The sequence below is a fragment of the Rhinopithecus roxellana genome, chromosome 16 (genome assembly GCF_007565055.1).
Source record: "Rhinopithecus roxellana isolate Shanxi Qingling chromosome 16, ASM756505v1, whole genome shotgun sequence".
NCBI classification, from domain to species: Eukaryota; Metazoa; Chordata; class Mammalia; order Primates; family Cercopithecidae; genus Rhinopithecus; species Rhinopithecus roxellana.
In genome coordinates this window covers 74,513,598-74,528,162 of record NC_044564.1, presented here as the reverse complement: position 1 = coordinate 74,528,162, position 14,565 = coordinate 74,513,598, and the positions used below count along the sequence as shown (strand labels likewise).

Sequence of the window (14,565 nt, the reverse complement as noted above, 5' to 3'; positions counted from 1 at the left end):
CATGCCCAGCCTACTTTGTAGATATTTTCTAAATGGGTTAAAGTACACAGAAATACCTTCATGCAACTCTGGAGAGATTCAAAACACAGCAGAAGTAAGTTAACATGCCTAAATCCTAGAGCCGATCCACTTAGGGTAAGAATAAATGTCAGAAATCTCTTAATTGTATACAGACTGCTCAAGGCTTTAAAGATAAATTGTGAAAGCCAAAATTATCAAGAAATAAAATCGTATTTGAGTTTTATCACGAAAGTTAGCAGTCCTAGTAAAAGAAGACAACAGAACTGTATAGAAAATCTGCATCTACATCAAAAAAGGGAATTTTTATCAACTAGAATGGAAGACAGCTTTCCAACTCTTGAATACAAAAATTTCTCAGAATCCCTTGGAAAACAGACTTTCCATTCAGACTACAATCTCTTCACTGAAGTAAAACACAAAAGGTGTTTAAATGAAGGGGAATGGATTTGTTAGCTGTAAAAATAAAATCAGATTATTTCCATAATGTCAATTCTTGTATTCCATGAACTTTCTACCATGAAAACTTTTATGTCCCAAATTTCTCAAGATTTTAAGCTATGGTCTTTCCACAAACACACAATGGGGTTAAAGCATGTTGTTGGATCATCCTTTTTACTAGCTAGCTTTTGACCATTTACCAATTTCCATTTCATTTGACTGACTTCCCTGATAATGTAGTATCTGTCTTTCTACAGAGTAAAATAATTCTGTCTTCATCAAAATCACAAGAGACATGCCTTCCTCGAACATTTAGAGGGATAAAATGATTTTAAAATAATACTACTTAGGAGTATATATTTTAAGATAACTACTATACCTTGTCTATCTTTGAGCCTAATCTTCAATAACTGCATGTTCATGCAAAATACAATTTTTACCCTATAGGAAGAGGAGTAGCCTGTTAGGAAAAGCAAATTCTTAGAGCAAGACATGAACACATCTCTTTCATAAATGCGACTTTACTTGGCGAGTCTTTTGGCTACATCACTATATGCTATTTCAACCTCTTTATCACTGGGACAAGTATTGGTGAACTCATCCCCACTGTATGCATTAGTTAGGTATCTGTCATTTCTTCTGGAATATCAAAGTTGTGATTTTTTTTGGCCACTACCTTGACACTATGCAGTTTTGGCAGCAGGTTGCAATTAGCTAATGTCATTACATTTTCTAGAAATTTACATCTAGAAAACTTAATGTCCTCCACAGTATTTTCATCAATTTCATCAGAGAGAGGAGAATCCAGATATTCATCCAGTTTTCTGCAGGGTTTTCAGGAGACCCCTCTCCAGTACTTCATTAGCCTCTGGCCTGGAATTCTTGATATATGCAGAGAATTTGGCAAAGATGTCCATTCCAGCAGTATTTGATTCTGGATGTTTTGGTGAAGGCTTGACGTATGTGGGAGGGCTTAAGACTTCTTCAATAAATGCCTCAATCTTATTTACATCTGTCTTGACTTCACTGTTGAAAGTTATGGTCCCCTCTCTTTAATTTGGAGACACTCCACCACAAACTTTTCAATTTAGAGTTAGCTTGCCATCTCTCAGGAGCCCTCACCATTGTGTGCATTCACTGTGTATAGATGGCGGAACTTGTGAGGTGCAATGTTTAATTGTTAAAATAGTAGCCATGACTTTATCAGGCAGCCCCAAACTGGTGCATAATGCATGGTACAAGGGATATTTATGTATTTTTTGGAGTTTTGTAATATTTAGTAAGAGCATATGAAAGGATTGCTATTGTATCAGAAATATTGTTTCAATTTAGTCTATCCTGGATGTATACTAAAGAATATTACCATCAGAAAAGAGAGTTTTCTACAAAAGTCACTACAGATTTTGCTATGTTGCTTTGTAGATAAGATTTTTACTTTTGCCTAAAAGCATTTATCTTTCATATCAGTTGTAACATCTGACACGATGTTGGAGCTAATCGTTTAGAGGGAGGGAGGGTTTTCTCAAGATCTTCCTCAAGCATTTTGTCTTTATAAGAGAAACTGAAGGGCACCTGATACTCTGTCTAAATATGTTTTGTTATATGTGTTTTGCCCTGTGCCATTCATCTGGAACATTGTTGCTTTCTTCCTTTATTTTAAAAAGCTTGTTTTTAGGTAATCATAGAGCTTGCTATTTATACATCTTTTGAGCAACACTACATAAACTGATATTCAGTTGATTTAGCTATAGCAGTACAATCATTAGTAATGTAAAAATTAACACAGAAATTAACCTAAGGAATTAAGGGTGGGTTTGTCAAAATATCAAGTAAATTTTTTATTTTATATATAATAAATATATACTTATATATAAAAATATATATACTTTATATATATATATTATAAAACACAGGTCATCAACTTTCTCATTTCACCTCATTTACCTTGTATAGAGGATTGTTACTCCTTTTGGACTAAGTTATAGTTATGGTGAGTGTGTATTTACTGCAGTTTTGCCTGATCTCACTCATTGCACTTGCTTCAGTTAAATTTTTCTACAGCCATGTTGAGGAATAGCACTTCGCATGTTTTTTTTTTTTTTTTTTTTTTTTTTTTTTTTTTTTTTTTTTGTTTTGTTTTGTTTTGTTTTTTGTTTTTTAATTGAAGCCCTAAACCAGAAATTATATATATTTTTTAGGCCATAGCTTTTTTTCTCTCACCAGTTCTAAAATCTTAATCATTCAATTTCTCACCAAGTGTTTTGGAAATGGATACACAAATGATTCTATACATAAGAAATGGTTCTCATGTTGACAGTTGCACCAGTAGATTGTGATGTAATATTACTTTTAATCTTCATGTCATGTGCCATTGTTGTGTTAATAGTTTATTGTGCTTGTCATTAATCTCACAACATATCCAGAGAGGTTTTTGGGTTTTGTTTGTTTGCTTGTTTTGTTTTTCTGTTTGCCAGCAAACTATTTATTCTATTACATTTTGCTTAAAAAGAAAAATAAACTCAAACAGTATTTGAGATATGTATAGATACATAGGTATAGATATACATATTTCCTGAATTAGTCTCTTTATTTGGGTAAAATTTATATACACTGAAACACACAGATCTTAAGAGTTCAATTCAATGAGCTTTAAAGAATGTATTCACTTCTATAGTTACTCCCAATCAAAATATGACAGGCAGGCAACCATTGTACTGATTTCAATCAATATATATGTTTTACCTTCTTTTGAACTGCACATGAATGGAGTCATAGGGAGTGTACTCTATTCTGTCTGGTTTCATTCACTCAAAATAGTATTTTTGCAATTCAACAATCAAAAGTTCATTAAGGAGAAAATCTACTCAGCAATAACTAATGGACTATTCATACAAAGTTGTGATAAACATTTTTGTACAATTCTTTTTGTGCACCATATGTGTTCCTTTTTCCCAGATAAATATTAAGATGTGAAATTTCTGGCTCACAATCTACATGTGTGTTTATCTTGAGAAACTGATGAAGAATTGTCCAGAGTGGTTGGTCTATTTTATATTACCACCACCATTATAGTATGGTCCCTGTTCATTATACACCATCATCATAATTTGTGGTTGTCAGTCTTTTGAATTTGAGACACTGTATTTGGTGTGAGAAAGTATATTGTAGTAGGGAATAAATTGCATTTTCTTCATACTATTTATATTTATGAACTTACTGGGATTTGTATACCTTCCTTTACAAAATTTCTTGTAAATTTATTTGGGATTATCTAAGTCACTATTGATATAGAAAAGTAATTTTTATATATTGATAACAAATCCTTCAAAATACATATTGCGAATATTTCTTCAAACTTGTGTCTTGCTTTTTCATTGTTTTAACAAAATGTTTGATGCATAGAAGTATTTATTTTGAGTGGAATCCATATTATCACTTTTCTATATTTTTTATATTCTTTCTAAAATGTCTTTACCTACTCCAAATTCATGAAATTATTCTTAGGTTTTGTTTTAGAAAGACAGTTTTGGCCTTTATATTTGGATACCAGTTATTCCAACACTAGTTACTGAAACTATTCTTCTTTCTCCATTGAATTACCTTGGTTTCTTGCCTGTGTACAGAATCTCTGTTCTGTTCTATTGATCTGTTTGTCTGTTCATAAGTATATCACGTACTGTTACTTCAGACTTAAAATTTAGGCAGTTAAAGTAATGCAACTTTGTTCTGTTATTCAAGTCTGTTTTGGCTATTCTAGGTTTTTTGTATTTCTATAAATTTTAGAAACAATTTTCAAAATAATGTTAGGATTTCAAGTCAAATTGCCTTGAGTCTACAGGTAAATTCAATGATAGACAAATCTTCACAAAATCAAGTCTTCTAATTCATGACCTTGGTATATCTCATTGTTAGATCTTTAATTGCCCTTAACATTTTACTGTAGTGTTCACTGTATAGATTTTATAGATATTTTAAATATTATGCCTAAGCACAGTGTTTCATGTTCTTGATGGCATATTTTTAAGATTTTATGTTCCAACTATTTTTTGCTAGTATGCAGGAATGCAAATGGCTTTTGTACACTGATTTCACATCTTGGGACCTTACCAAATTTATGCTTTAGGATTTGTTAGCATCTAGAATTTTTCACAGAAACAATCATATTGTCTGTAAATAAAAACATTTTTGCTTTTATTTTCCAAACTGTATTTCTTTTGTAATTTTTTCTGCCTCCATCTGCTGAGCATGACCCTTATTATAGCACAGTGTTAAATATAAGTAGTAAAAGAGGGCAATTATTTATCTTTTTTCCAATCTTGGGTTAAAGCATTTAATATTTCATTATTAAATGTGACATCAGCTGTTTATTTTTGCAGATACCCTTCATCAAATTGAGGAGGTTGCCTTCTAGTTTTAGTTTGCTAACAATTAAAAAAAAATTTTTTTCTTATACTCTAAGTTCTGGGGCACATGTGCAGAAAGTGCAGGTTTGTTACATTGGTATACACGTGCCATGGTGGTTTGCTGCACCCATCAACCCATTCTCTACATTAGGTATTTCTCCTAATGCTATCCCTCCCCTGGCCCCCCACCCCCTGACAGGTCCGGTGTGTAACGTTCCCCTCCCTGTGTCCATGTGTTCCCATTTTTCAGCTCCCACTTATGAGTGAGAACATGTGGTGTTTGGATTTCTGTTCCTGTGCTAGCTTTCTGAGAATGATGATTTCCAGCTTTATCCATGTCCCTGAAAAAGACATGAACTCATCCTTTTTATGGCTGCATAGTATTCTATGGTGTATATGTGCCACATTTTCTTTATTCAGTCTGTCATTGATGGACATTTGGGTTGGTTCCAAGTCTTTGTTATTGTGAACAGTGCCACAATAAACATACGTGTGCATGTGTCTTTATAGTAGAATGATTTATAATCCTTTGGGTATAGAGCCAGTAATGGGATCGCTGGGTCAAGTCGTATTTGTGGTTCTAGATCCTTGAGGAATCGCCACACTGTCTTCCAAAATGGTTGAACTAATTTACACTCCCACCAACAGTGTAAGAGCATTCCTATTTCTCCACATCCTCTCCAGCATCTGTTGTTTCCTGACTTTTTAATGATTGCCATTGTAACTGGTGTGAGATGGTATCTCATTGTGGTTTTGATTTTCTCTAGTGGCCAGTGCTAATCAGCTTTTTTTCCATATTTTTTTTGGCCACATAAATGTCTCCTTTTGAGAAGTGTCTGTTCATATCCTTTGCCCACTTTTTGATGGGGTTGTTACCTAACAATTTTTAATCATGAAGGTACTGTTAAAATTTTATCAAAAGCTTTTTATAGATTTATTAGTATGGCCATATGATTGTTCTATGTTATTCTATTCTTTGGTAGGTTATATTGATCAATTTCAAATGTTGACTCAATCTTCCTGCTCTTGATAAATTCTACTTTATGATAATGTATGTTAATTTTTCTTCTGTAGTGTCTTTCAGTGTGTTTCAAGTTCTATTGCAATGTGAATTTCTGGATTTAGAATTTCAATTTTTGGCCGGGCGCGGTGGCTCAAGCCTGTAATCCCAGCACTTTGGGAGGCCGAGACGGGCGGATCATGAGGTCAGGAGATCGAGACCATCCTGGCTAATACGGTGAAACCCCGTCTCTACTAAAAAATACAAAAAACTAGCCGGGCGACGAGGCGGGCGCCTGTAGTCCCAGCTACTCGGGAGACTGAGACAGGAGAATGGCGTGAACCCGGGAGGCGGAGCTTGCAGTGAGCTGAGAGCCGGCCACTGCACTCCAGCCTGGGTGGCAGAGCAAGACTCCGTCTCAAAAAAAAAAAAAAAAAAAAAAAAAAAAAAGAATTTCAATTTTTGTTAAGCAATGTCAACTGTGTCGTCTAATCTGGTTCCAGAGGGGACATAACTTTGCTTATCAGGGGGAGTGGTGCTCATCACATTCCATCTCAGTGGTAACAGTGGTGCTCAGTGGTATCAGGGGCAGTGGTGCTCATCACATTCCATCTATTCCCTCACCACCTTCCCCACCCCTGAAATTAGTCAGGGCTGTTTGGCAGGTTTTTGGTCAATGGGCTGTGAGTGGAAGTCACCTGGGCCATTTTGAAGCCAAAGCATAAAAGATCTGGTGCATAACACTCCAGCTCACTCACTCCTCCCCTGCAAACTGTGGTTATGGGGTTTTCATGCTCCAGATGATACAGTGCCAAGGTGGTGGTGTCATTCTCCGCTCGCTTTCCCAAAGTCTATGTGGACCAGACCCTCAAATGTTTTATAATAAAAACTGATCATAAACAGAAAAACTTAATATTATGAGGCCACTGAATCTTTAAGGTTACTGGTTACTGCAGCATAGAGCAGCTCAATCTGATCAATACTAATCATGGAAATTGGGAATATAACATTTTTATCATAAACAAAATTAAAACAATAAATGTTTGCAGAGATTAATGGAGTATTTATATAACTCATCCAGCAGAGGTGCTCACTCAGTAAGTATCAACAGTAGCGATACACAAGATGGAAAGCATAACAATGGAAATAAAATAGTTATATTTAATAGCTAACAATCATTAAATTTCATAGGTCTCATCTTCAATGCAGTAATAGTATTTCAAGCAACTTGAAATAAGTTATTTAACTTATTTATTATTTTACTCAACATATATTTTATTGACTACTGACTATATTCTATTCTAAGAATAAAATAGATCCTTTTCTCATTTAAGAAACAGTGATATAAAGATTCCCGTATCTACATTTAAATGGAGCTCAGTAATCATGTAGAGACAATATGGATACAAAATTCACTGACAATTGGCTTCACCATTCCTTCCTAACCATACTCTGAAGATTGTATCCATTTTATTCCTTTGCCCTTCTAAGAGCAAGACTCCTAATGTCCAGCAAACCAGTCCAAAGGCAATGAGCCAAGGGAGGAAAGGACAAGCAGCAAAGGATAGCACTACTCCAATGTACAATCAGTTCTTTATAAAACAGAACTGACTGTGAATTGAAAACCTTCATTAAATTACCTGTTATTCAGAGGCAATCCTCTCAGCCATTTGGGAGAGAGCACAAAAATAAAGTATAAATTTCCACAAGATTTTTCTTCCTTTCTGACCTTTCTACATAAATTAAACTACTTTACCAGACACCTCGGAGGAAGATAAATACCTTTGGCTAATACCTAAATTGGGTTGACTTCTGGTTTCTGTTCTAGCTCTAATGAAGAAATGGTGGTGACAATTCCAGAAAAGAAATTGCCAAAGATGAAAACCTTTAAAATATAACTTAAAGGTGAAGAAGACCACCTGGACCAGCCACCATGCTAGATCAAGGAAGAGGCTCAAAATATGGCAAAAGTGAGATTGCTAAGGCTGTCCAAACACTCTCACCTCCAGTTTGAAAATTCTTGATACTGATTGTGCTTTTGATTTTGTTAGCTGTCTTGGCAAGGACACTCTGCATATATGTAAAATCTATATTATGCCTGTCTAGCTGTGAGCTGTCAAATGATGTTGCACTTGCTAATTCATGGACTATTTATCTTCATGTTTATGCTCTAACAAAATGATGGCTGTTTAATTATACTACAAATGAGTTTTGCCAGCCAATTGTATGGCAGATGTTATTTACTCCCAGAACAACTGTCAAAAGACCAAAGCAGCACATCTAACAAACTAAAATGTACTGTACTGGGTTACATTTCACAGGCTACTCCCTCTATCACCTAGCCACAGGCTTCCCATTGTAATAACAATGGGAGGGACAGCATCACTGAGTATGATGCCAGCCCGAAATCTGGTTGTCAGTAATGAATAGGATTAAAAGAGTTGTAACTGAGTAGATTCTACCTGGACAATAAAACAGGGAACTGTAGTAAACATGAAAAAAAAAAAATCCTTCAAATTTGCTAAATGCTATGTTATTACAGCATTCATTAACTAATTCCATAATGGCAGATGGGAAGAAAAAACACCTATCGTCCCTATTTGTATGGTAACTGAGCAATAGTCACTGAAGTATAGTTTTTCTCATGAAATTTATGAATGCTTAAAGGTGCAGAGAATGCCTGTAGTTGGAGGGTACCATAACTTGAACCTAGGAAGCAAACTTACAATAAACTTGTTCTGTGTATTGTTTAAACTTTTCTAAGCTTGTAGGAACATTTTATTATGCCTACCACTTGCTTCAAATAAAATTTTCCAGGGAGAGCAAGCGCTGCTGTGGCCCTCTTTTATGTAGTGTGCTGGTAACATGCCAAGGTTTTTAATAAGGAGAAAAAATAAGAACTCTTAAAAGTTTAAAGCCCAATAATCTAGGAGCTAAAATCTGATTAAGTATAAAATAAACTTTCTACAATTAAATGATTCAGTGGCAGATAAAATAGAAACAGAGTCCAAGAAATAACTCTTACCAATTTAATTTTGCCTACTGCAACAAATTGGAATGGTATGTCCCTGTTTTGCAAGAAAATATTGAGGCAAAAAATAGGCCCTCATTTCTTTCAGCCAGAATTACATGCCATTGTGAAAGATCAACTGCTTGACTTTCTTACTGTGGGTGATGTGAAAGATATTCCTATATAACCCCTGTCCATAGCTCATTTCTACATAACATATTGGCTTTATGAAGAGACAAGTGATTTATAATGATTTACAAACCACTAATATATGCCCATAAATCCAATCCATTATTCCGTAGTTTCTTCCCAGTTTGCCTCATTCTGGAAACAAGCAAAATGAAAGCTCTGTTTAGCTAGGGAACATGGACGACCTAGTGTTTTCTCTTCTCTGGCACTTCTTACAAGTAGGAGCCTCATGTTTGAGACACAAGCATCTGCCGACTTAGCAGGAAAACAGAGCGGCTAATCGTAGAGCTGAGGGTAGCTGTCAGATTTTGAAGCATTTATATTTACATTCCAAACCAAAATGATGAGAATTAACTTAACAAACTCTTATCCTGGCTTCCTTATTCTTCCTTTACTTTTTCTCATGCATGCCCCTTATATATTATTATTTTACAATGAGAACATAATTTAGTAGCTACTAATATCTACAAACTGAAATTATTCTGGATTATGTGAGGAAAAAGTCACTTTTCTAACTTAACTAAGATACAGAGATACAGAGTGTTACTTGAATGAATATTAATAAAAATATTAATTATGTTCTTGATAATACAGAGTGAAACTGACATTTATAAATTGTGTATTTGCCAAAAAAAAAAATTGTATCTTCACAAGCATCTTAACTAGGCCCCTGCATTTCTCTGAATTTCCTAACAAACCTCTTCCCACCTGACAGTGGAGTTTTTGTCAACTTCTGTTCAGATCATCAATAAATTATTGATAGATATGGTCTTCTTTTTCTTTTCATTCTTTCCTATTTCTTATAGGGTTGTATAAATACTAATAAATAACTCCAAATATGTTATACATTATCCCCGTTGACTCTAGCATAAGCCAGCTACTTAAGACAGTCGCTTAAACTTGGGGATGAATGATCAAATCTGTGATCTTAGTCTATTGGTTTTAAGACCCTCTACCTTTCAGTCTTAATCTGCCTCTGACTCATCTGATACTGGAAGTTCATAGGCTCCACGGTAGCACCAGACATTGGGAATTACAAGAAGTATGCACAGTCCTTGCAACTGGAGATTTCACAGATGAAAACTACAAAGACGAAGATACAATCCAGATAATGAGCCAAACAGGGTATATCTTCCTGAAGCACAAATATTGCCCAAATTTAGGAAAATATTGCTAAAATTTGAGAAATTAAGTAATTTTATTACTGAATACTTCAAGACATTATCCTTACATTAAAACAAGTGTGATATGTTTTAGTATAAGAAAAATATCTTACTGATAAAGAATAGTTAGGAGTGAGAAAGGAACATCTATTTTTTTAAAAACTACATATTCTTTTGATGCTTAGCCTAATGCAGAATGTAAAAATCAGAGGAACATTAATGACAAAGCACAAGACTAAGAGATTAACTATTAGTGAGAGGCTGAATGTGACATTACCCTACAAGTAGGACTGTCTTGGAGATTTCTGAGGAGAGTTGGCTATTGGATATGTGTCCAAACACATATCATAGGACCCATTTGATATAGGTAAGTAAATTTCTTAAGGCATGGCATACTGAAGATACCTGGTAGAATGGGAAGAGTGCAGCCTTGGGAGTGAGGCAGACCTACCAAGGTTTGTTTCATTTTGTTTTTTACTGATTGACTGGTTATACAGTAAATTATTGAGACCTCCTAAGTCTCAATTTATTTGTCTTTGATATAGGATTACACTGCTTACCTCAAAAAATTGTAATGACTATTAAATAAGATAATGTTAAGTGGTCAATATGTACTCTAGACTACTTCAACATATACAGTGTGATTAAACTGTTTTCTAGAAACAGTAAAATTCTGGATTTATACCTTCAGCGAGATTACAAATTTGTTGAACATCACAGAACACTTAATTCTGAAATTAGGTGAATATTAAACCATAGGACACTAGAATAAAATGACTGAGATGAAAATTGTACAAATAAGACATAAGGGCCCCTCCCTATTCCATTTCAAGTTACTGAGTACACAAGTTCTGAGTTTTAATAGTTCATGGATTAGGCTGCAATTTAAGTCCCAAAATTTATAATAATTAACACCTTATTTGAGCTACCTCTGTCATCAGAAAACAAACCTCTTTCCTCAGTTGTGTTTTCCAAGCTTTGTTTACATTAAATGAATGATATATTTTGAAAGTTTTGCCATTTTGTTAGAATTAACGGTATGAAACATCCACAGAATAAGAGATATAAGACAATAGATAAAATGTCCATTTGTTGTTAATTCTTGCAATACAGATATCAATAAGAATAGCACATTCTTCTATTTGTGTAAAATGTGATAAACATGTATGCATAGATTTATCTAAGAAGACAATGAAGTGGTAGAAACACAAACAAACATTTAAAGTGTCAGGTAACATAAACGTATATGTTCATTTCAGCACTATTCACAATAGCAAAGGTATGGAATCAACTCATCAGTGATAGACTGGATAAAGAAACTGTGGTACATATACACCATGGAATACTATGCAGCCATAAAAACAATGAGATAATGCCCTTTGCAGGAACATAGATGGAGCTGGAGGCCATTATCCTTAGCAAACCATCACAGGAACAAAAAACCAAGTACTACATGTTCTCATATGTGGGAGCTAATTGATGAGAATACATGGACTCCAAGTGGGGGAATAACATACACTGGGGCCTAGCAGAGGGTGGAGATTGGGAGGAGGGAGAGGATGAGGAAAAATAACTATCGGGTACTAGGCTTAATACCTGGGTGATAAAATAACCTGTACAACTAACCCCCAAGACACAAGTTTGCCTATGTAATAAACCTGTCCATGTAACCCTGAACTTAAAGTTTAAAAGAAGCGTTAAGTACTAAAAGTCTATTTCCATCATAATGGTAATTTTATAATAAATAGAGCTGGTTCAATGGGTCGTCAAAGGAAATTGGTGAGATCTCTTCATAGCTATTTAATATAAACTTTCTAAATACATATAAACATGAGCTGCAAACACAGACTAAATCACTTGTGTGCATTGTTATTAAAATATTATCACCCATTAACATGAAATGGAATCCATCAGGAAAGATAGAGAAGGAAGTTAAGCAAATATACAGTGTATACAGTAACCTCTTAAATTTTAGTCACCTTTACTTTGAGATATCTAACTGATATTTACATTGGCAATTCCTCAGAGAATCTCATACTCAGAAGATCCAAAAAGAAATCCGCTATTTTCATCTTGCAACCCCCAACCTAGTACTTAGCTTACGCTCCTTTCCACATTCTTTAAATCTTGCTTTATCCCATATATCTAGTCACTCTACAGGTCCTGTTGATTCAGCCACTTTATAACTCTGGAATTCTTTCTCTCTGCCCAATTCCACCTTGGCACCACTCTTTTAGACTCTGATAATTTCTTGCATGGATTATTCTAACAATTGCCTAATTTGTCTCTCTGCCTCAGTCTCAACCCCAACACTCAATTGTTTAAATTGTGCCTTTCATGGCACCCTTCCTCTTACCTATTTATTATAAAGAGAAATGTATCTTTACAATGAAGAGATATGTAAATCTCGCACTCACCACTTTAAGTGATTAAAGTTGACCTCAACAATAGTGGGGTAACCTGATGTCACATTTCTCATGACACAATGCAATACAAGACAGTTCACCAATAGTTTCTTGCCAAAAATGTATAATCATAACTTAATCATGAGGAAATAAATTTTCAAGAATAGAATATGGGAACTTCTACAAGACAACTATCTGCTTTCTTAAAAAAATTAATATTGGGGAAAATTCTAATTGCAATACTGCAATCTGGTTGCTTGCCAAGGAAAAGGAATGTACAATTTATTTTCCCGTTTTTCTTCCTTATTCTGTAAACTGTTGAATGTGAATTTTACTTTATGAAAGGTGGTAGATTAACAATCTTCAGAGAAGTGCTGGATATTTGGCACAAAATGCTTGTTGTCTGGGAGAAATGCATCACTGGTAGCTTCTCGTGGGCAGAATGTGCTGCAAACATTACCCACAATGAATGTTCTGTCACAGGGGAGACTGGGCACAAGCATCTGTTAGAGTCTTTTATGACAGATCAGTATATAGGCAATGTTGCCAGCAAGGGTTTTTCTCCATTATAAAACAACAATCTTCAGTAGAATTGGAGTCACTAAAAGCAGGAAAACAGCTTGCTTTATGAAAGATGCCACCTTTTCTGCAGCCAAGAAATCACCGATCTGATGTTAAGTTCCTGCTATTAGTCTTTCTTCAGCTGTGCAGGTGGCAACTGTTCCATGTTCCAGTTCAGCTCCCCAAGGTTACAGCTGTGAACTTGGGTAATGGTTGTGTTTATTCTCTGCCAGGCTTAAAAATCTTCAGGGTAAAGCTTTTTTCCTTTTCCTGCTGTTCATTGAAAATTCCTTCTGGAGCAGATGTGCCTCTCCCCATCTTCTGTAGTTTCTGTGTTTTTATTAAGTTCAGCAATTTTTTGTTTGTTTGTTTGTTTGTGGCCTTACTTTCTAAGTACTTGTGACATAGCCAAATTCTGAAGTTAGTTTCTGTATATACAAAGGCTCTTTTCATGTCATGAATAAAAAAAAAATCGTAGTAATCTGGATGGCAAATACCTTATGCCCTGAGTATTATAAATCACTGTTGTGTTTTATATTGTAGTCTATATTTGCTTATGCCATATCAGCCTGGGTTTAAGAATTCGGATGAATGGGAGAGTAATAACCCTTATTTTTTACTATTTTATATACTCGTATTTATTTCAGGGACTCTGGTCCCTGCAAAGTGGCCTCCCTTAACCCAATCATTTATGGAAGTCTGTAAGTGGCATCCCATAGTGGCTCTTGAGTAAGTCCTGTGATTATATGGCAGGAATCATTTCTTCTCTCTGGTGTCGGCTTCCTGAAGGAGCATTAGGCATCCTCACTTCCAACAACACTCCTACTCTTCCAATACACTAGACTCCCCATAGGTCTCAAAGTAATGCGAGGATATTCTCTGGAGTCCCCATGCAGCAAAGCTAATAGAGAATACATCCCTCCTTTTCTTCCCTCCTTTACATATGCAATTAATAATCCATCACTAGATGGTGAGGTTAGCATTGTGTTAGAACTGAAGAGAGAAAAAGAATGATGTGCTTCTGGCTTCATGTTTTTGATTTATCAGGGAAAAATACATTAAACAACTACAAGTTCACTGAGTGTCATTATTGGAGTATTACAAGGTGTAATGAAAGCAAGTACTTGGGTACTAAACCAAGTCCAAGAGCTCAAAAAGGCTTCTCTGAGGCAACTGAGAACTCAGATGAGTAAAATTTAGCTAGGTGAAGAGGAAAAGATAAAGTATTCCAAGTAGAGGAAGAACATAGTTTCAACCAGACACTATATCTGCATTGTTGGCAGCTAGCTTTTTAATGAAATGTGCTGCATATGTCAATAATTCAGAGATTTTTGTTAGTAAATATGCTCTAAAACTTCTGCTTTCAATAAAGGAA

General features: G+C 35.0%; 1 pseudogene; it reads right to left on the bottom strand.

Moving 5' to 3' along the window:
• Positions 1-980: 980 nt before the first annotated feature.
• Positions 981-10,088, bottom strand: LOC104654277 (annotated as a pseudogene).
• Positions 10,089-14,565: the final 4,477 nt, after the last annotated feature.